Here is a 20,912-nt window from a genome sequence, read left to right on the forward strand (position 1 = left end):
GATGATCGATACCTTCTGCTTGCTTTCAACGGCGATCCGAACATAACAGGAAGCGCACTTCTGCACGGTGTTCATTGAAATACCGGCACCTTGCAGACGTCCGTAAGGAACCAAAGTTCCGAATGTACTGCAGCAATCCGCCTTTTTTCATCGCGCGACGGCGCATGCGCCCTGCCCTATAGATTAGTCGTGGAACCTTTTGGAAGGGTTGCGCGCATGGCCGCGCGCCGGGAAGTCCCCCGCAAAAAGAAAAAAAAAGTGCTCGGACACCCACTGCTGTAAACACCCGTGCCGTGTACCGCGTTGAAACTCCGCTGGTAGCTCGACGTCGTTGCGGTGCCGAAAACGTGCGTGGTGTAAGGCTACAAATCTAATTTGAAACATGAAGCGGCCAAAGCCTCGTCCAAACTGCACCGTGAACCACGTAGTTATCGGTATGCATTGACAGCTATCAAATATAACGAAAAACCCGTGCGTTACACTTGAGCGACAGTTAATTAAAGACATGACGTTGCTGACGAAATCTTCTTGCTAGCTGCAGCGTCGAGGGTTGCAATGTGGGCTTGTTGGTAATGCATCTTCAAGGGGTGTACGGTAGCGTCTGTCTTCTTTTGTCCCGTCTTTTAATCGCGCTACCGTACACTCCTTGAAGATGCGGCGTCGACCCTTTCTTGCAGGTGGTGGCAGCGCGTGCCTGACTTCACGTACTCGTTTAAGGCGCTGTAACACTGGGTCGATACGACACCGACAAGACGCTGACGCCAACGACTGACCGACTATTGTGCGTCACTGAAACCATTCTATTAGAACAGGCCGAAAGTGACGCAACCGAGGAGCGCGAGTTGTCGTACTGCGACGGGCTTTCTGGCCGACGGCACCGACAAAATCGGCGTGCCGACCATCGTTCTACCGAATCCCGCGCGATCAGCCGTCGAACCGATAACGCGATAGAGAAAGTGTCTTCGCTTGTATGTATAACTAATCGCCCTCAAAATGAGTCAAACATGTCTACCAAGGTGAAATGCACGAGCTTCAACCCTCTCAAGCCGTGCACATGGAGTTTGAGCCACTGTTGATATCCCGATCAGCGAAAGCTAAGCCTGGCGCCGTCGAGTTTGTGTGCCCGCTATAAGTACACCGGCGGACCTGAACTGAAATGTATAGCAGTTAGGAAGATGGGAACTGCTTTTATAGTTCAGTTCTGACCTTATTCATTTGAAATAAACTACACTTCACTTCGCACGTAGCGTACACAATAAGCGGCAAGCGGCGATATAGCGCTGTACCAACATCTGTATACGCCACCGTACCCGTAGACTGCCGGTCACATTCGCTACGTAGATAGGTGGGTCTGTATGTGTTGTTATGCTGACGCGTTTCTTAATTTCAGGGATGCACTGCTTACCTCTGCGTCAACCAGGATACAAGAGACACTGCATTCGGTACAGCAGAAGCATAAACAGCCGCTTCGCTCAGTTACCAGAGGTGTCCGCTATAGCATCGGCGTTTTCGCGAGGGAACAACACAGCCTATAAATGAGCACTTATGCGAGCACAGCTTTCTCTAATGCTTTATGGCACGCGCAAATGGCAAGTATTAAGGGGTTATAGAAAAGCGAGAATCAGTAATAAACCAACAGCTAATAATATCTCTATCTGGATCACAGTTGCCGTTATGTAAGTGTGGTTGGCCGCTTATATTGACTAGTCTCAAGGTGAAACAACGCGGCGCATATGCCCAGATAGGTATGTTTTGCTACGTTTTGACATTATTTCATATCAGCGATGCACCTTTTCTCCAATATTTCACGATAACAACCATCTGTGGCTGTAGGTGTCAGTGGAGACAAGTGCGCGCTTTGCTAAACTTCGAAGACTTCTTGAATATGCGAAATCTCTAAATAATGCGTGAACAGAATACAAAACGCGAGCTCCCAAGTGCAGAAATCAGCGACAACAAACTCCAGTTGAGGCAGCCGTATCGGCAAACGGAACTCAGCATGCCTTTATCGGCCGCACTGTTTGCACAAGAGCGCACTCAGGCCTGCTCACCCAGTAGTCGGCGAGCACTACATGGCTTACAGGAACGACACGCTGCCTCGAAGGAACAATTAATAATAATTCGCGATCCAGGAAACGCACAACCGACGCGCACTCAACGTGGGCGCAGGTACAGAAATCAACCGGCGAAAGACACGGCACCCTTCCAAAACGTTTTCATTGGCGTGCGGCAGAGGGCAGCACAGGAAAGACGAAAAAAGGCGGATTCCTCTGCCGCCGGAATAGACGGAGTATAATTATTCTAGCCACTGTAGTGTAATGTCATGAACGGTGTTGCGCAATCACGACAGATGCATGCTTACTATTAGTGTTACACAGCTCGAAGTACGCAGTGTAAGTAATTCCTGAGACGTTCAAAGAAAAACTCTATGCAACCGCTCCTCAGTGGCAGGAAGTATTTCAAGAACAGTACTTTTCTTGTTAGCCAGGTGCCATTATTGTTATCGCTTATCGATGAAAACAAATAATACACGAATCTGTAGCCTACATATACATCCATATATATCGTGAATGTCCAAGGACGCACGCACGCGCGCGCACACACACACACACACACACACACACACACACACACACACACACACACACACACACACACACACACACACGCACACGCACAGACGCGCACACACGCACACACACGCACACACACGCACATACACGCACACGTGCACGTGCACGCACACACGCGCACTCGCACACACACGCACACACACGCACGCGCACACACACGCACACACGCACACACTCGCACTCGCACACACACGCACACACACACACGCACACACACACACGCACACACACACACACACACGCACACGCACACACGCACACGCACGCACACACACGCACACGCACGCACACGCACGCACACGCACACACGCACACGCACGCACACGCACACACACGCGCACATGCGCACACACACGCGCACACACAAGCGCGCGCGCGCGCGTACTATAAGTTTTTTCATAGCGGAAAAACCGCCAAAGAAGGCATAGTTTATTGCGCATACATTTAAAAGGGCAGTTAAGAAGTTTCAGAACGACAAGCAACAGTCGTCATTCGACACTGCCGTCTCTTTGGCCATAGGAGGTTGCGTTTCCCTATGGAAAAGACAGAGATAGAGAAGGAAAAATAAGAAAAATGAGAGCCATATGAGCGATATAATATCCTGCAAAAAAGAAAACAGTATATTCCTATAAATCAGACGAATAATTAGAATGAGAATTAGATAATGGGAGTTATGGCACGGGGGTCTCATCGAACTGTTCTGCCTGCAGGTGGAGCGCCTAAACGGGAGTTGACGGTATGAGCGCTTCTGCTTTTGTGCCTGTAAGCTGTCTGAACAGCCGATAGAAGCCACTGCCCAGCGTACGCGTCTGAGGGCGCGCGCAAGTAATCCGCCTCACTGGTTGCCGAGCGAGCAACAGCGCGTGCGTGCGCGCACCAAGGCGAGTCTGCGCCGAAGTCGCGGGCCGTGAGGTAAGGATTGCGTGTCCCACTTTCTCCACGGTCAACGAGCGACGACGCCCGCTCGCTCCCTGGGAACCAGGTGCACGAAGAATGCAGCCGCACTGTCTCCGCTGGATTGCTGCTGCGCGCAGCCCAGAGCGCGGGGCCTTCGAAGCCTCGCCGTCGAGGCGAAGCAAAGGAGCTGCTTCAGAAGCAAGTTGGAGGAACGGTCCGGCGATATTGAAAGGGCCCCGTCGAGGAACACTAAATCAATTATACGGGGGAAAAATGGCGCGCTTCCTTGCTTTCGATATGACTGGCGAAGTTAATGCGATAAGCAATATATATTTATATGCTATGGTGATTATTATGAAGAGCGGCAAATACCTAGTGATCCAAGTTGGCGCGGAAGGAAAACGGTTAAATACCGGCACAAATATAGGGAGGTGCAGATGTCCTATATAAGAATGGCAGCCGTGTTAAAAATAATATTGACGAGTGTACGGAAAACTTGGAATGCCAAGTTTGTACTGCAGTCCTCATATTCAAGTTACATTCATCGGTGATAAGAAAATCAGTTTTATTACAGAAACGTGCACTGATCCGTATACTTTTGCTCAGAGACACAATACCGTCTTCTTCCTTGTGATTGTCTACAAAGGGCATCCAATCTTTCCAAATACAATGAACCAACTTGCCCAACAATGTATCCTGCTAAACTATATACAATGTGCCATATACACAGACCACACTATACGCCTGTCATCTGACGGTAAACATGACCGTATTACTATTGCGGAAGCTAATGACCCTCTTTAGGGGGCTCTAGAGGGACACATTAAATTATTTTAGATCCCCGGTAAGGTGTTCTTTCGCAACACTATTTGCGATGTTTGGTGAGCGGCAAAACTCAAGGCTGAAGCTCAACTTCTTGAATTCTGAGCCTAACTCGCCGCGCTCCATATAGGTCGGCACACCCATTCGCGAGTATACTCTGACTCGTACTTGTTTCGCACTCATTTCACGGGCGCGATCCTTAGGGAGGGACGAAGAGAGTGGACGTGAGCATGAACGGGAGCGACCGCCAGCTAACGTGGGTCAGAACGACAGCAAGTGACGGTGGTGTAGAGCGAGTGTTAGCGCGGCACGCGATTCACTGTCGGCGAGTTTTAATGGACGATGTTGCGCACGCGAAGGAGTGCCGGCGAATGGGGGTGGACGCGAGTATGAGCGTGACTTGGTGCGGGTAAGTATGCGTGCAAGCGACTAGGCACAGTGGCGTATAGAAAGGGGAGACACCGGGCACGCGCTATGCCCCCATGCCCCCACCCGAAATATGAGCGTTACTGTGCTGCCTGCCCATCCTCCCCTCCCCCTCACCGTCCCGGGTCAAGTGCTTGCTCCACCCCCCCTCTCCGCCTTGGAAAAAAAGATTTCTGGCCACACCATTGATTATATGAGTGAGCGTTGAGGTACGAGTGAGCGCGATAGGAAAGTGAGGGAGTGCCGCCGATACTGGTGAGTATACACGCGCGAGTGTGAGGGAGTACACAGCCTGGGAAAATATTGGCCACTTATGCATTATGGCCACTTATGACTCGCCAACGATCAGTGTAACGTCGGTGTTGTCACGGCATTATGACTTTCTTGCGGAGAAGTCCTCAAAAGGCTACAGGTTGAAATATTGTTTAACTTCCAATGCAATTCAAGTATTTTCAATTGCTAAACGTTTAACCAGGCCCAAGCAAGCTCAATCAATGAAGTGACAGGGAGGTGCTGCACGAATGTCAAGTTGTAGTCGTACATGAAGGAGAAGACATTAAACGCTGTAATTTAAACGCAATAGGAGGCGGGTCGCTTGCTCCAGGTACATGCCGGAGGCGTACGCCAAGGTGGAAAGCACGGAAGGCAGTTAATGCGACTTCCCCAGTAATCAACGAATGTGGATAAAAACCAACAGAAGAAAATCTGCATTGCAGATGACATATAATTAGTGGTACCTCACAATTTCAGAACGTTTCATTTTTCTCTTCTATTCTCGGCTTCGCAATCTACGCTTCAGTAGACCCTGTACGAAGACGACCCGGTCGTTCACCCGCTGGAGGCGAAGCAAGCATCGACAAAACAGATAGCAATTTACTCTGCCGATGTTCAACAACACTGCCGGTCGTGGCAGCGCAGGACTGTAAAGAACGAGTCACTCCGCGCATCTTCAACGGCGCCAAACCAGGAGAGGAGAGTCTTTTTGTATGCGCGAACGGTTTCGAGATAACGGTACGACTTGTTCTTTCCGGCGCGGCGTTCGGATAACGAGCTCGCTAAGCGTGCGCGCGTTTTGCAAGCCAGAGGGCAGTCCCTCCCCTCGCTGCTCCAGGGGGGCGAGGAGAAATAAGAAGCGCTGCTGCGACGATTATCGCCCATTACCATCCGCGGCGTTCTATAGCGCGTGCCTGTTTGTACGCGCCTTCGACGGACCTGTTCTGTTAATTTCCCGGACAACACAGTCGCGCCTGAGTTGCATGCAGTATGGCCCGTGCTCGGCTCATTGAAAATGGCGCCGTGGCCTTTCTAGTTCGGCCCAGAGAACATAATGTCTGAGCTACTCTTCCCATAGATTGAAACACTGGTGCCCCTGCTAAGAAATTGAGTATCAACTTTTGCGATTTCATTTTATTTCATCTCGTTACCCTCAGTGCCACTAAGGCATTACGGAGAGGAATGGGTTCCCACAGAAAGCGATAGTTTACATAAGCTGCTGTTACACGTTTGTGGTAGCAGCCACTGCCACATTACAACAAATACCACAAGGACCGGTATTGCACTTGGCAAGCAAGTCGTATAAGCCGCAATTATTGAAACCCAGTATGAGTGCCGTTGTTTATCAGAAGAAGCAGTCTCTGACTTTGTTAAAACTATTTTAAGCACATTTCCTGCATCTTCTTTTGAGTACTAGTACATATCGAGAAATCGAGCATGTGCTCCACGGCGATTCCTGAAACGCAAAATGGAACCCGTATAAAGGCACGGCCTCACTTGCGGAAATAAGCGCGCGCAAAGCCCCGCGCTTTAGAACGCGCGCCGCGAAAGGCGCTTTCGCGGCAAGAACTCTCTAGAATAACAGCTTGGGCTTGTTGATTTTCCATCCTGGTGTTAAGAGCGCAAAACGTAGACGGGGCACGAGACGAGAAGACGACACCACAAGCGCTGCCGAAATAAGCGCGCCGCCTTGCGCGCGCTTATTTCCGCATGTGAGGACGTACCTTAAGACGGTTGCTAGTCGTTCAGACGGTGATGCCTTGCTGTTCCTTCGGCTAGCTGAGAAGAACTACCATCACTTTCTGAAAGGCTCCATGCGTACAGAGATTCAATGTTTGTACCTTGAAGGTTGTGCCGCATGCCAGGACTACAAATGTATTGGAGGGCTTCAAAGATTATGAACGTCGCACTAAGCTTCTTGCATAATCCGCGCACTTGTCTGACCTGAATGTATACTCAGTGAACAGAGGGTGCCCTGGAAGAACGAGAGAGGAATCGTTTTCTACGCCTTCGCAACACATAACGTTAAAATCCTGCAAGTGCCTTCAAAATCGAATGCTCCCAATGCCAGAGGCCAGAATGCAAAACAGTTTTTCTGAAGAAAGCTCATTCTGTCACACGTGCCAGATGAGCACCTAACTTTTGACTAGTAAAAGAAAGGAATACTGAAGACTGCCCTGGTTTTCTTTTGTTTCTCGTATGGAAAGGTAGTTCGAGTCTTGTTTATGTATTATTAATGCGATTAGCATTATTTGCCTACTTCAGATATCTTGAGACTATCTATCTATCTATCTATCTATCTATCTATCTATCTATCTATCTATCTATCTATCTATCTATCTATCTATCTATCTATCTATCTATCTATCTATCTATCTATCTATCTATCTATCTATCTATCTATCTATCTATCTATCTATCTATCTATCTGGAATTTTCGAATTCCAGCGACAACACCAGCGGACATCAAAAAGACCAGGGGAGTGAGCCTATATCACAGCTGTCGCAGTAAAATGAAAAGGTTGGTCTCTTTATGACTGGCTATCCCTAAGTCCAAATGCCAAAGGTGCAGCGGTGGTGTAGAGGTAGAGCATCCGCCTCGCGTGCAAGAGGACCGTGGTTCGATTCCCGGTGTCCACCGGATTAAAAAAATCCGCGTGTTGATAAAATTGCATAAACAGGCCTGGAGTGCGGCCTGATCCCGGTGACCAGACCCGGTAATGCACTCCCTCACCAGAGCAGGATTCGCCACCCTGGTGCAGCACTTGGCCACAACCTCATATATGAACACAACAATCAAACCCCGGCCCTCAGTCCTCAGCAGCTGCGAAGAAACTTACCACGGCGGCGGTCAGAGCTGTGGCGCTGTAGAGGGTGCTAAGAATACCTGGGTCCAAACAGGCCGCCATTGAAATCTGGACCTGGCAACGTTTAACGCTAGAACGTTATCTAGTCAGTCGAATCTAGCAGTGCTATTGGAGGAATTAGAGGGCAGTAAATGGGATATAATAGGACTCATTGAAGATACGAGTACAAAAGAAGTATATACAGTGCTAACAAGCGGGCACGTCCTGTGCTATCGGGGCTTAGCGGAGAGACGAAAACTAGGAGTCAGATTCCTGATGAATAAGGATACAGCTGGTAACATACAGAAATTCTATAGCATTAACTGACGAGAGGGTGGCAGGTCTTGTTGTGAAACTTAATAAGAGGTGCACATTTAAGGCCGTACAGGTCTATGCCCCTACATCCAGTCATGATGGCTAGTAAGACGAAAGCTTCTATGAAGACGTGGAATCAGTGATGGGTAAAGTCAAAACAAAATACACCATAGTGATGGGCGACTTCAACGCCATGGTAGGCAAGAAGCAGGCTGGAGACAAGTGGTCATATGCTCTACGAATAGCAGGGGAGAGCTATTAGTAGAGTTTGCAGAACAGAATGATATGCGGATAATGAATACCTTCTTCCGCAAGCGGGATAGCCGAAAGTGGACGTGGAGGAGCCCGAATGGCGAGACTAGAAATGAAATAGACCTTATACTCTGTGCTAACCCTGGCATCACACAAGATGTGGAAGTGCTCGGCAAGGTGCGCTGCATTGACCACAGGATGGTAAGAACTCGAATTAGCCTAGACTTGAGGCGGGAACGGAAGAAACTGGAACATAAGAAGCCAATCAATGAGTTAGCGGTAAGAGGGAAACTAGAGGAATTCCGGATCAAGCTACAGAACGGGTATTCGGCTTTAACTCATGAAAAGGACCTTAGTGTTGAAGCAATGAATGACAATCTTATGGGCATCATTACGGAGTGTGCAATAGAAGTCGGTGGTAACCCCGTTAGACAGGATACCAGTAAGCTATCGCAGGAGACGAAAGATCTTATCAAGAAACGCCAATGTATGAAAGCCTCTAACCCTAAAGCTAGAATAGAACTGGCAGAACTTTCCAAGTTAATCAGCAAGCGTAAGACAGCTGACATAAGGAAGTATAATATGGATAGAATTGAACATGCTCTCAGGAATGGAGGAAGCCTAAAAGCAGCGAAGAAGAAACTAGGAATAGGCAAGAATCAGATGTATGCGCTAAGAGACAAAGCCAGCAATATCATTACTAATGTGGATGACATAGTTCAAGTGGCTGAGGAGTTCTAAAGATATTTTTCCACGACGATAATGGAAGAGAGAATAGGCTAGCGGAATTTGAAATCCCATACGTAACGCCGGAAGAAGTAAAGAATGCCTCGGGAGCTGCCTTCCCCCATGTAAAGGGGGAAGGCAGCTGGGGAGGATGAGGTAACAGCAGATTTGTTGAAGGATGGTGGGCAGATTGTTCTAGAAAAACTGGCCACCTTGTATACGCAATGCCTCATGACCTCGAGCGTACCGGAATCTTGTAAGAACGCTAACATAATCCTAATCCATAAGAAAGGGGATGCCAAGGACTTGAAAAATTATAGACCGATCAGCTTACTGTCCGTTGCCTACAAAGTACTTACTAAAGTAATTACAAATAGAATCAGGAACACCTTAGACTTCTGTCAACCAAAGGACCAGGAAGGATTCCGTAAAGGCTACTCAACAATAGACCATATTCACACTATCAATCAAGTGATAGAGAAATGTGCAGAATATAACCAACCCTTATATATAGCTTTCATTGATTACGAGAAAGCGTTTGATTCGGCAGAAACCTCAGCAGTCATGCAGGAATTACGGAGTCAAGGTGTAGACAAGCCGTATGTAAACATAGTGTTGCGTTTCGCCTGCGACACGCGGTTTTGCCGGCGCGACTGCGGCGGGGCGGCAGACATTTTGGCCCGTTCGGCGTCGCCGCAACGCTCCCCGCCAGGTGTTTCCAGGCGTTTCCAGGCATGTTCCGATGCCACGTGTCTTCATGTGCGTGTGTGAGTGTATGTGCCATTGTGCCCAAACCAGGCGGTGCGACAGCAGGGATCACCCTCTCATTCCAGTCATTGTGCCCGAACCAGGCGGTGCGACAGCAGGGATCACCCTCTCATTCCAGTCATTGTGCCCGACCGGCAGCGCTACGACAGTGTGCGTCACCATTAGCCCATTGTACATTCACGTGCTCGTCTATTGAGGGGTTCCTTCTTGCCCTCAACTGCGAGAGTATAAAAACAGCTGCCCCCGGACGCCAAAAGGAGGGCTCCGATTTCTTCTGTTGAGTAAAGTGCTCTCCCGTCTCTCTACTTCGGTCAACCTGACCGCCAACTCTTTGCGATGTTAAAATAAACAAGTTGTTTTGTTGTTACCAGTCGACTCATGCTTTGCCGGGACCTTCGGATGCTTCCAGTTGTACCCCAGGCCGCCAGGCCAACGCTACCCTTGGGGCTTGCGACCCAGGTACAACCACGGGCGTCAGCGCCGAGTTCCCAACAGGTCGTACCATCGGTGCGATCCAAACATCTGGTTGGCAGCGGTGAGATCGCCTCCGACTTCAAACAACTGTCTGCCAGCGGTGAGATCGCGACAACGGAGGCCAGCAGCGAAGAGATGCAGTTGACTGTATGCTGAGCAGCTCAACAACGATCCGGGAGCAGTGCAACGAGCCCTGTGTGATGACTGGTTGCCTGCAGCGGAACGACTGCGCTGGACTCTTGGCTGCGAGGTTTGGTGAGTGCGGGACTTTCTTCTTCTGAGCTTTGCCAGGCTTTTGTTAGTGTTAGAAACAGAGCTGGTAATTGTGGTTGTCGTTGCTGCCGGGTTAGTTTGCGGCAAGACAATAGTAAGCAGTAGAGAAAGCAGCATTCAGAGCAGCCATGGATTTGAAGTCGTTGCGCAAACCGAAATTGTTGGAGCTTGCAAGAGAGTTGGGTCTGGATGTCTCAGACAAACTCAGAAAACCAGAACTGCTAAAGGCTATTCTTGAGTTAGAGGCTGAGGATGACGAGTTGTCGGAATGCCTTGAGACCATTGAGGAGAGGGAGACTGCAAAAAGACAGGAGCGCGAACTTAAAGAGCAAAAAGAAAAAGAAGAGCGTGACCGTCAACACGCTTTGGAAATGAAGCGTCTTGAGGTAGAGATGGAACGCGCTCGTAATGGAAGTCAGGCACACGGTGCAGGAGAACGCGTATTGTTCAAAATGACTGACCTGATGCGGCCGTTTAAGCTTGGAGAGGACATTGGTTTGTTCCTGGTTAACTTTGAGCGAACGTGCGAGAAGCAGGGGTTCTCTCGGGAAACGTGGCCACAGCGCTTGCTCACTTTGTTACCCGGTGAGGCGGCCGACGTAGTCGCTCGCTTGGATAGAGAGGAGGCAGAGGATTTCGACACAGTGAAATCGAGTCTTCTAAAAAAGTACCGGCTGTCTGCGGAGGCGTTCCGTCGGAAGTTTCGGGAAAATGAGAAAGGTAAAAGTGAGTCATATACAGAGTTTGCGTATAGGCTTATGTCGAACATGCAGGAGTGGCTCAAAGAAGAGAAAGCGTTTGGTGACCACGATAAAGTTCTGCAGTGCTTCGGGCTAGAACAGTTTTATAGTCGGTTACCGGAGAACGTGCGATACTGGGTCTTGGATAGGCCAGACGTTTGTACGGTGGCTAAAGCCGCTGAGCTAGCCGAGGAGTTTGTGACGCGTCGGGCTCGCGGAGCTAAGGACGGTCAAAAGGGTGAATTTGGCTTGAAGTTTGAGAGGCCGAAGTTCACACCCATGAGAGCAAAGGGGAACACGCGTAGTGCGGATGCGAGTGGAAGCAGTGCGACCGAACCTAAGGAGACGGCGGCAGCCGAAGCCGAACGCAGAAAGCGGTTCGAGATGAGGCAAGCGCGCGTTTGTTATACGTGCCAGAAGCCGGGTCACTTTTCGGCGCAGTGTCCGGAAACAACACCAAAAGTTGTGTTTTTTTCAATAGGCAGCACTGACGAGAACATGAAGCTTCTCGAGCCTTACATGCGAGACCTCCTCGTGAACGGGAAAGAGTGCCGAGTGCTTCGCGATTCCGCAGCTACGATGGATGTAGTTCACCCGTCTTACGTAGAACCCCATATGTTCACGGGCGAGTGCGCATGGATCAAGCAAGCCGTGGAAGCTCATAGCGTGTGTCTGCCAGTAGCAAGGGTGCTTATTGAAGGACCTTTCGGAGCGCTTGAGACGGAGGCGGCAGTGTCATCTATGCTGCCACCCCAGTACCCGTACCTATTTTCAAACAGGTCCGATCACCTCCTGCGCGAGAAGGGGCTTTTGTTTGGTGAAGCTAGTGTTCAGGCCTTAACCAGATCGAAGGTTCGGGAGCTCGCTGCAAAGGCGGTAGTTGCGGGGCCGACGTTATCAAACAACGAAAAAGGGTCAGAGGCGCAGCAAGCTGATATTCAGAGCACGCCCGAACTGAATAAAATTGAGTCTGTAGCGTTGAAGGCGCCAGATACTGGAGAGGAAATGCCCGATAAGGGAAAGTTAGAAGAGCTATCTACAGATTTGCTCATCGCGCCTACGTCAGACGGACTTGATAGGTTGCTAAAAGTCAGCCGGTCGGCTTTGATAGCCGAGCAAAAGAAGGATGGCAGCCTAGAAAACATTCGCTGCAATGTCAAGGAAGGTATCGCCAGGAAAAATGCGCGTTTTGTGGAAAGAGGTGGAGTCCTGTACCGGAAGTATCTAGACCGCAGAGGAGTGGAGTTCGATCAGCTGATCGTGCCTCAATGCTATCGTCAGGATCTGTTGCGCTTGACGCACGGGGGTTCGTGGTCCGGACACCTAGGAGTTAAGAAAACTAAGGACCGTCTATTGCAAGAGTACTATTGGCCAGGGTGTTTTCGGGACGCAGACCACTTCGTGAGGTCATGTGACACCTGTCAGCGGGTGGGCAAACCAGGGGACAAATCAAGGGCGCCGTTGAAATTGGTACCTATCATTACGGAGCCTTTTAGACGGCTCGTTATTGATACAGTGGGACCTCTGCCGGTAACAGCCACGGGGTACAGACACATTTTGACTGTGATCTGCCCAGCGACAAAGTTCCCTGAAGCAGTGCCGCTTAAAGAACTCAGCTCAGTTGAGATAGTTAATGCACTACTGTCCATATTTGCGCGAGTTGGTTTCCCTGCGGAAATCCAATCAGATCAGGGCACAGTGTTTACTAGCGCTTTGACGACAACTTTTCTCGAAAGGTGTGGGGTAAAGCTGTTACACAGCTCAGTGTACCACCCACAGTCGAATTCCGTTGAGAAGCTCCACTCCGTCATGAAGCGCGTGTTGAGAGCGTTGTGTTTTGAACATCGAACTGACTGGGAGCTGTGTCTGCCTGGGGTGATGTTTGCTTTAAGGACCGCGCCGCATGCGGCTACGGGGTTTTCGCCAGCTGAACTGGTGTACGGTCGCTCGCTTCGATCTCCGCTTCGCATGCTTCGAGAATCGTGGGAAGGTAGGGGCGACGACCCAGTCGTGGTGGAGTACGTACTTAAGCTCCTCGAACGCTTAAGAAGGGCACAGGAGTTGTCAGGTGAAGCAATGACAAAGGCCCAGCAGAGGGCCAAGGTTTATTATGATCGGACAGCCAGGGCCCGTCGTTTTGAGGTGGGCGATGAGGTCATGATATTGCGCACATCGCTAAACAACAAACTAGACGTGCAGTGGGAGGGCCCAGCACGAATTGTTCAGAAACTGTCGGACGTTAACTACGTGGTAAGTCTGCCAGGAAAGCGGAAAGCACAGCAAGTTTACCACTGTAATCTGCTCAAACCTTATAGACAAAGGGAAGCAGTGGTGTGCATGATGGTAAACGTTCCTGAAGAGCTTCCGGTCGAGCTTCCGGGACTAGGCTCAGTGACGAACAGGGAAGACACCGGTCAAGTCATTAGTGACCTTATCAGTAAAGCACCGCTGTCGCCCGAGCATAAAACCGAACTACACCAGCTATTACAAGAGTTTCAAGGTCTGTTCTCTGAGAGGCCTGGTAGGACTTCTGTACTTACTCATGATATAGAACTTACCTCCCCAGAGCCAGTACGATCCAAGGCGTATCGGGTGTCACCCCGCCAGAGCGATATTATGGAGGCTGAGGTAAAGAAAATGCTACAGCTCGGTGTTATTGAGGCAGGTGAGAGTGATTATACCTCCCCTTTGATTTTAGTTGAGGTACCGGGCAAGGAACCTCGTCCTTGCGTCGACTACCGCAGGCTTAATTCCATCACTAAGGATCAAATTTATCCGATCCCTAACATCGAGGAGCGCCTTGAGAAAGTTAGTAGCGCTCAGTTTATTTCCACCCTAGATCTTGTCAGGGGTTATTGGCAGGTTCCACTTACAGAAGAGGCTAGTAGGTATGCGGCGTTCATTTCACCAATGGGAACATTCCGTCCTAAAGTGTTGAGTTTTGGTTTGAAGAACGCGCCATACTGTTTTTCAAGCCTCATGGATAAAGTGTTGCGGGGACAGCAAGAATTCGCTTTACCGTATCTAGACGACGTAGCGATATTCTCCGCATCCTGGTCTGAGCATATGGCACACTTGCGGGCAGTGCTAACCCGCCTACGCGAAGCGGGCTTGACAGTAAAGGCTCCTAAGTGCCAGTTAGCACAGGCCGAGGTTGTCTACCTCGGTCACGTGATTGGTCAGGGTCGTCGCCGCCCCTCTGAAATAAAAGTGGCCGCTGTGCGAGACTTTCCGCAACCGCGCACCAAGACCGATATTCGGTCGTTCTTGGGTGTCGCCGGCTACTATCAGAGGTACATCCCTAGGTACTCTGATATCGCGGCTCCCCTGACGGATGCTCTAAGAAAGACAGAGCCTCAAACAATCGTCTGGGACGAGACAAAGGAAAGAGCTTTTAGCGCCCTAAAGAGTGCCCTAACAAACCAGCCTGTGCTACGATCGCCAGACTATACAAAAGGGTTCGTTGTTCAGTGCGATGCTAGTGAGCGAGGCATGGGCGTTGTACTGTGCCAACGGGAAAATGGAGAAGTAGAACACCCCGTCCTGTATGCTAGTCGTAAGCTGACCAGTCGTGAGCAGGCGTATAGCGCCACCGAGAAAGAGTGTGCGTGTCTCGTGTGGGCCGTTCAGAAATTGTCATGCTATCTAGCCGGCTCGAGGTTTATCATTGAGACGGATCACTGCCCTCTCCAATGGCTGCAGACCATCTCTCCCAAAAATGGCCGCCTCCTGCGCTGGAGCCTCGCTTTACAACAATATTCCTTTGAGGTGCGTTACAAAAAGGGGAGTCTCAACGGTAACGCCGATGGCTTAAGTCGAAGCCCCTAACGTAGGAATCAGCCTCAAAATTGTTGGTTACTGATGTTTTTCTTCCTGAGGCAGGATTTTTTTTAACATATTGCTTTTGTTTAGTGTTTCAAAGTGATGATATGCTTTCTAGTGCAATTTTCCAATTTGTGGACGCGTTCTGAGTGATGCTAGACTACTGTAAGGAACTAGGCAGTGGTATAAAAAGGGGAAAGAGCCTGGCAGGGCTTAGTGAGGGTTGTGCCGTGCTTGCTGACTGAGCGGTTGAGTTTCAGCGTAGTTCTAACGCTTGCCGGGAACGAGAACAAAAATGTGAACTCTCCCGAAGTCACTTTGCAGTGTCCCGTGCGAACCTGAACGAGAGAACGAGGCCTTCTCTGTGCGCTGCGCTCAAGAAACGTCGAGGGACGCCCGACTTCGGTTATGAGCATCATCGAGCGACATCCCTCCGGACAGCGGATGCAGTCCCCTGTCCATCGGGATCTCCTTCCCCCGGCGGGGCGGTCTGTTGCGTTTCGCCTGCGACACGCGGTTTTGCCGGCGCGACTGCGGCGGGGCGGCAGACATTTTGGCCCGTTCGGCGTCGCCGCAACGCTCCCCGCCAGGTGTTTCCAGGCGTTTCCAGGCATGTTCCGATGCCACGTGTCTTCATGTGCGTGTGTGAGTGTATGTGCCATTGTGCCCAAACCAGGCGGTGCGACAGCAGGGATCACCCTCTCATTCCAGTCATTGTGCCCGAACCAGGCGGTGCGACAGCAGGGATCACCCTCTCATTCCAGTCATTGTGCCCGACCGGCGGCGCTACGACAGTGTGCGTCACCATTAGCCCATTGTACATTCACGTGCTCGTCTATTGAGGGGTTCCTTCTTGCCCTCAACTGCGAGAGTATAAAAACAGCTGCCCCCGGACGCCAAAAGGAGGGCTCCGATTTCTTCTGTTGAGTAAAGTGCTCACCCGTCTCTCTACTTCGGTCAACCTGACCGCCAACTCTTTGCGATGTTAAAATAAACAAGTTGTTTTGTTGTTACCAGTCGACTCATGCTTTGCCGGGACCTTCGGATGCTTCCAGTTGTACCCCAGGCCGCCAGGCCAACGCTACCCTTGGGGCTTGCGACCCAGGTACAACCACGGGCGTCAGCGCCGAGTTCCCAACAGGTCGTACCATCGGTGCGATCCAAACAATAGCCAAAGATATATGTAGCGGCTTCAGAGCCACCGTAGTCAGTAGAAAGGCGTCAGGCAGGGAGATACGATCTCTCCAATGCTATTCACAGCATGTTTACAGGAGATATTCAGAGACCTGGATTGGGAAGAATTGGGGATAAGAGTAAATGGAGAATACCTCAGTAACTTACGATTCGCTGATGATATTGCCTTGCTTAGTAACTCAGGGGACCAATTGCAATGATTGGTCACTGACCTGGAGAGGCAAAGCAGAAGGATGGGTCTAAAAATTAATCTGCAGAAAACTAAAGTAATGTTTAACCGTCTCGGAAGAGAACAGCAGTGTACGATAGGTAGTGAGGCACTGGAAGTGGCAAGGGAATACACCTACTTAGGGCAGGTAGTGACGGCGGATCCGGATCATGAGACTGAAATAATCAGAAGAATAAGAATGGGCTGGGGTGAGTTTGGCAGGCATTCTCAGATCATGAACATAAGGTTGCCATTATCCCTCAAAAGAAATGTGTATAACAGCTGTGTCTTACCAGTACTCACGTACGGGATAGAAACCTGGAGGCTTACGAAAGGGTTTCTACTTAAATTGAGGACGACGCAACGAGCTATGGAAAGAAGAATGATGGGTGTAATGTTAAGGGATAAAAAAGAGCAGATTTGGTGAGGGAACAAACGCGAGTTAATGACATCTTAGTTGAAATCAAGAAACAGAAATGGGGGGGGGGGGCATGGCCAGGACATGTAATGAGGAGGGAAGATAACCGATGGTCGTTAAAGGTTACAGACTGCATTCCAAGGGAAGGAAATCGTTGCAGGGGAAGGCAGAAAGTTAGGTGGTCGGATGAGATTAAGATGTTTGCAGGTACAACGTGGCCACAATTAGTATATGACCGGGGTAGTTGGAGAAGTATGAGAGAGGCCTTTGCCCTGCAATGGGCGTAACCAGGCTGATGATGAGGATGATCCCAAAGTCACAAAGAGTAGCCAGCAATTAAAAAAAAAAACTCAGTGCACTTCCACTCTGGCAAGAAGGATGACCAGCGAAGCTGTGCATGTGGGCCCCTTAATAGCGAACTGCACCTCCGCCGCGCGTCAGCCCGGCATTGCACTATCTTCGGGATCGGCCCATATATGGGGAGTATTTAACGCCTGCTTCACCTCCGCCGCGGGTCGGCCCGACATTGCACTCTCATTAGGATCGGCCCACGTATGGGGCCGATCCTAATTTAACATCCGCTTCACCTCCACCGGGTTCGGCACGGCATTGCACTAACTTCGCGATCGGCCCACGTATGGGGAGTGCTTAACGCCTGCTTGGCCTCCGCAGCTGGTCTGCCCGGCAAAGCACTATCTCCGGGATCGGCCCACGTATGGGGTGTTCTTTTTTTTTGCTTACAACAACGACACGAAAATTTCCTCGGACGGCAGAGGTATACAGCTTCGCTGTAAAGAAAGGAAAGAAGGAGAAAACGAGATGAAAATAACATATAAGAAAATAATCTCAAGGCATATTAAAAAAGACATGTTAAACGTGCGCGCCCCTTTCTGAGTGAAGGTTATCGCAAGTTCATACTTTCGTGTCCATGGAGGCGTCCCACCTTATCAAGGGAACACGATACAAGCTTCGTTTGCTCAATTCAGGGGTCGTCAGAAGTCGAGCTGACCCAGCCCTATACCCGACTGTGTGTACATTCATCTATATAGTTAGAGCCTCTGCAATCTTGCCAAACGTGTTGGGCGTGTGAAGAGACATGCACCTTGCAGGCGGGTTGCCCCCCCCCCCCCCCCCAAAAAAAAAGAAGAAGCTTAGAACGACATAAAGCTGAGCTACTTGGTAAGGATTCATTATGCAAAAAAGAGGTGAGGCGTGCAGACAGGACACAAGAGTAGAGAAGTGGACAACACGAACGCCCGTGCCCGTGAACGTTCGTGTTGTCCACGTCTCTACTCTTGTGTCCTGTTTGCACGCCTCACCTCTTGTTTGCATAAGGTTACCCAAACTTGCTTCGACGCTCGCGCGGCTTGACCCGCTAGCGTTTGCATGAACCCGATGACTGATTTACGGACAGGCAAGCCTACTCGACCCGACTTTTTCAGGTTTACGTAAATGTAACTGCAGGGAACTGCACCACTTCGTTCACAACCTTGCAACTAGACCACAACAGTGGTAGGGACACGTTCAAGGGAGCGCTCTTGGGGAATCTTTCTCTATATAGAAATATAGGATGACCCCCTCCCCTCCCTCCATCTCCTAGGCAAATACACGCAACCTGCAGGAAATAACGGCTGCACACGCACGCGCATAAAGTCCGATTGCTAGAAGGTGCAAGTGCTGACACACACACACACACACACACACACACACACACACACACACACACACACACACACACACACACACACACACACACACACACACACACACACACACACACACACACACACACACACACACACACACGCACACGCACACGCACACACTCAATAAAATTACGGCAGAATCCATCTCACGAAGACTGTCGGCAGCAATGCAATTAGCATTCAAGCAATGAAACGACACACCGTGTAGCTGAAGGGAAGTTTATTTAAATTCTGTAGTGGTCATACTGAGACTTCGGTTGCTGATAACGCGCATGTCGTTCGGGATTTGGAAGTACCGGGCTCGCAGCGTTAAAGAAAGGAAGTACAGGCAAGACAGATGACGATAATCGTTGTGTGGCAAATATACACCCAAAAGGGTGCAACTGTTTTTAGAGTGCAGGCTGAGTCTGAGCACCCTGCTGATGTAGCTCGCCGGAAAGAAGCTCCGAGGAACCGTGATCTAACCATGCTTAACAGGGCTTTCGCTCGTATAACTAGGTTCAAGCCACGTTGAGCCTGCAGCCACTTTTTTTTCCTTCTGCGCTGCGTGGACGCTAGCCGCCCAGGTTCAAAAGATGCTCGATGGCTACACTGTTAAAACGGTTGCACCCTTTGGGGTGTGTATTTGTCCCACAACAATAATCGTCATCTGCCTTGCTGGCGTTTCCTTTCTCGAAAACTCGGCTCTGGCTACTTTCCTGTCGAGAATGCTGCGTCACGCTGATAACGCGCATGCCGTTCGTGACTGGGAAGTAGCGGGCTCGAAGCGTTAAAGAAAGGAAACGCGGGCAAGACAGATGACGATTATTGTTGTGGGACAAGATACGCCCCAAAGGGTCTAAATATTTCTAAGATTGTACACTCTTAAAACGGTTGCACCCTTTGAGGTGTATATTTGTGCCACAACGATAATCGTCATCTGCCTAGCTTGCGTTTCCTTTCTTGAAAGCTCGGCGCTCGCTACTTTCCTGTCGAGAATGCTGCGTCACATTGATAACGCGCATGCCGTTCGTGACTGGGAAGTACCGGGCTCGCAGCGTTAAAGAAAGGAAACGCGGGCAAGACAGATGACGATTATCGTTGTGGGACAAATATACACCCCAAAGGGTGCAGCTTTTTTTAGAGTGTAGCTTACTCGTGACATCAGGGACGCCATATTTGTGTCATGGGCGTAGCCTCGGCTGCGCTAAATAAAATAAGCGGAACCAACTCGCAGCTCTTCGCGGACTTGTGGTTCGCTGGCGGCCACAGCGAGCGTCAGAGTTAAACAATTCAGTTAACTTTCCTTGAACCTGACCGCGAGAGCTTAGTTCAAGCAGATGTTCTAAATGCTCTTCGTTTGTGAGCGTTGTGGTGGGGTCTGCATTGCTGTTTGTCACCTTGTAGGGAGTTGGAACCCTTGCCAATTAGGCTGATTCCTCAGCTTTTAATTCCGAGTCCTTCTTTCCAGAAAAAGAAATAGTATTGAATTCAAAATCTAACCGGTTGTATAAATTCGCTTGAGACTCTGGGCAACATTCTCTACGTGCCGCTATAGCGAGCGACAAGACGAACATCTTTGGTATTCACCGTCTGCTTTTTAAAGAGGGCTCGAAATGGCTAACCTCGCTGAGAAAGAGGGTGCTGATGTAAAATGCTGCTTATTTGGTGTTACCTTCAGCGCGTACCGAGATCTTACACTGCTGCTGTCCTCATAAAGCGGGGCTTTATAGTCAATTTGGACGCCCATATAGATGGCGTGACCCTCTGCAGACCCCTTGGTCCAATTGATTATTGTGTCTGGGCTTTGAAACATGGGGCCTATTGCGATTGATTGCATCAACCGATGAACCACAAGGAACCACTGCCAGGTCGCCCAAGCGTTCTCACTCGTGTGAGACCTATAGGGGAAGTTTCGCATGAGGTATGATTGAAGAGCTCCGGGTCGGGAACGTTATACCGACATCCTCGAGGACCGCTGTTAGTCTCACCTGCTGTGCACCGAACTGCGCGGCTAAAGGCCACCGACGCGAGGCGTCGCTTCTTCCGCGTCTGGCCGCGTGCTCCTCGCCGGACAAGGAACGGCCGTCCGTGGCCCGACGCCAGGGAGGGAGCGGGACGGACCTGTTTGGCCGGCGTG

The sequence above is a fragment of the Dermacentor variabilis genome, chromosome 6 (assembly GCF_050947875.1).
Source record: "Dermacentor variabilis isolate Ectoservices chromosome 6, ASM5094787v1, whole genome shotgun sequence".
NCBI classification, from domain to species: domain Eukaryota; kingdom Metazoa; phylum Arthropoda; class Arachnida; order Ixodida; family Ixodidae; genus Dermacentor; species Dermacentor variabilis.